The following is a 3,314-nucleotide window of genomic DNA, read 5'->3' as shown; positions in this document are numbered from 1 at the left end:
AAATTCAAAGCTGACACAAAATTATTAATTTTTTTTCCTTCCCAGTGGCAGTGATGTGTAACCACATTCATTGATATTTCAATAAAAGAAGGTTGGGTCATTCCATGTCATTTCAACCACTCCACGACATGTGTAGTCTCAGATTGTAGTATTACTTAGTGTGTTTGTGTCATTTATGGTTTTAAGTAAGACTCCAAAATATTTTTGCTTTGTCCCAAACGGTCTGGGTTTTACAGCCAACAAAAATTTTTGAAATTTCACAACCTATGGTGGTCAGATGCAATGCGTTCAGATATACAAAATAATTAGTGTCTTCTTATTAAGTAAAGAATGCTAACAAAAAATTTTTGAATGTGCTTAGTGTGCAAGATGAAAACTTCATGTGACCAGGAAGAAAATCCGAAATTGCTGTTTTCAGTTATTTGAAAACCAAATACAGAGAACGACAGTAAGAGCAATATCATCCAAAATGGAAAAGGATACTCCAGTGCCTTTTTTTACTCTTCTTCTTTTCAGCTTGCTCTAAAATAAAGTTAATAAGTTTTCATTCTCTCATTGTTTTGACCACCCATTATACGTTCCTTGAGGGAACATGATTTTAAACGAGGAAACAGACATGGTAAACACATATCCAGTTTTAAATTTGATGTATTGTGACAGAAATCACTATTAAAATAATTCTAAATTGTAGGTCATTGTTCTTGTATCTTCATTTTCAAAACTTGAATATTAAAGTAACACTCTTCAGTGAATCTGTAAGGTGTCCCAGCCATTTTGTTTGAGAGGATCCACAATCACCATACATGAATCTTCTCTCTCAGGCCAGGAAAATTACTCCAGTGGTTGATAAGGATTGTAAAAAAATGTATAGACACATCTTTCTCTTTGGCATTTACATCACTAATCATACCAATATACAGTAAATTGTAAATGCAATCTGTAGATCATCCAGAATGTAAATCATCTAGTTTCACAAATAAAGTTCATTTCCTGTTACATAAGTTGAATGTGAGAGCTAGTTTTGCTTTGCTGCTGATTCTACAAGCCTCAATCATTCTGAAGCCATACATTGGTTGGAAGTTTCAGTTTTTAAGGAAACATGGCTTGTGACTTAGCTATGTATGTATAAGTATGTATGTGGTATTAACTCATTTGCCTGCCACACTAACTCATCAGTGAAGCGCCCCACTGGGCTTGACCATCACATCATTTCAGCTCAGTCAGTTGAAACCCACTGACTGTACTCAACAGAACTGTGTTCATTGTAGTCCTCAAATTTTCATTGTAAAGAGCTGATAAGATTATCTTTCCATGGACATTTGTCACAGTGCCTCAGCATACATTCTGTGCCTGCTCCTTCTCAAAGAATGTACAACGCAAGTCCTTTGTAATTCTCTCTAGCCCCGTGAATCAATGAAAGGACATTTTGACATCCAGTGCTATTGTTCACTAAGTGTGTGCCACCGGCACCAGAAAAAAGTACCGTGTAGCTCTCAGAGTACAAATTTTTGAAAAATCTAAGCCAGGAGATTTCATTTAAAAATTCAGTATACCTCATGCAGATTACATAAAATCAATCGTTTTTCTCCTGTATACATCTACATCTACATTTATACTCCGCAAGCCTCCCAACGGTGTGTGGCGGAGGGCACTTTACGTGCCACTGTCATTACTTCCCTTTCCTGTTCCAATCGCGTGTGGTTCGCGGGAAGAACAACTGCCAGAAAGCCTCCGTGCGCACTTGAATCTCTCTAATTTTACATTCGTGATCTTCTCGGGAAGTATAAGTAGGGGGAAGCAATATATTCGATACCTCATCCAGAAATGCACCCTCTCAAAACCCGGACAGCAAGCTACACCATGATGCAGAGTGCCTCTCTTGCAGTCTGCCACTCGAGTTTGCTAATCATCTCTGTAACACTATCACGCTTACCAAATAACCCTGCGATGAAATGTGCCGCTCTTCTTTGGATCTTCTCTATCTCCTCTGTCAACCCCACCTGGTACGGATCCCACACTGATGTCCAATAGTCAAGCATAGGCCAAATGAGTGTTCTGTAAGCCACCTCCTTTGTTGATGGACTACATTTTCTAAGGACTCTCCCAATGAATCTCAACCTGGCACCCTTCTTACCAACAATTAATTTTATATGATCATTCCACTTCAAATCATTCCATACGCATACTCCCAGATATTTTATAGAAGTAACTGCTACCAGTGTTTGTTCCGCTATCATATAATCATGCAATAAGGGATCCTTCTTTCTATGTAATCGCAATACATTACATTTGTCTATGTTAAGGGTCAGTTGCCACACCCTGCACCAAGTGCCTATCCTCTGCAGATCTTCCTGCATTTCACTGCAATTTTCTAATGCTGCAACTTCGCTGTATAAAACAGCACCATCCGCGAAAAGCTGCATGGAACTTCTGACACTATATACTAGGCCATTTATATACATTGTGAAAACCAATGGTCCCATAACACTCCCCTGTGGTATGGCTTTTTTTTTCCAAAACTATCAAGGATAATGTATGTCTTCACTGTGTTTCTTACTAATTTCTTTGTTACATTTCTCCTATACTCACAACATCCATGACACCAGCAAAATTCTGTGCTGCTCATCATTGTGATAAAAATTATTAGTGATTCAGTAGTTTCAGGACTCAAATTCTTCCCAAGTCTGCAATCAAGTTGTACTAAAAACCATTATCTTAGAATATTTTTTCAGCTTTACGAGCAGAATAATCCAATATATTGAATGTCTCCATTACTTTTCCCCTAGACTTTTAGTTAAATCACCAAACTTGCCCATATCTTCAGATTTTGTTCCAATGCAGAAAAAGCCGACAAGCTCGTGGTGTACGGAGAGCGTACGAAGAATGCAGTTCATTCTTGTAATGTGTATGCAGCAAGATATCCCAATAGATGTCAACCATCTCGGCAATTATTTATCGACTTCTTTGTCCATTTAGTAGTAGTGTTTACTTCCAGATAATGTAACAGAAGGAAAAAAGGGATGACAGAAGAGGGGAAATTAGTGTTCTCACTGCTGTTGTAGTTGATCCACACATTAGCTCCCGCATAGTCGTACAAGGGATTGATACGAGTCAGGCTGGTGTCCTACGCATTCTCCACCCACATGGGTTCCGTCACTATCACATCTCTCTCCGCCAATAGCTTCAGGGAAGAGATTATGAGAATTATGTTAACTTTTGCACATGGGCATTAGGACAGAATATTCCAGATGTATCATTTATCTTGTTTAGTGATGTCCGTGAAGTGTAAATGTGTGGCACTCAACAGTCAACCA

The sequence above is a fragment of the Schistocerca gregaria genome, chromosome 10 (assembly GCF_023897955.1).
Source record: "Schistocerca gregaria isolate iqSchGreg1 chromosome 10, iqSchGreg1.2, whole genome shotgun sequence".
NCBI lineage: Eukaryota > Metazoa > Arthropoda > Insecta > Orthoptera > Acrididae > Schistocerca > Schistocerca gregaria.
Note: the sequence above shows the minus strand (reverse complement) of the source record.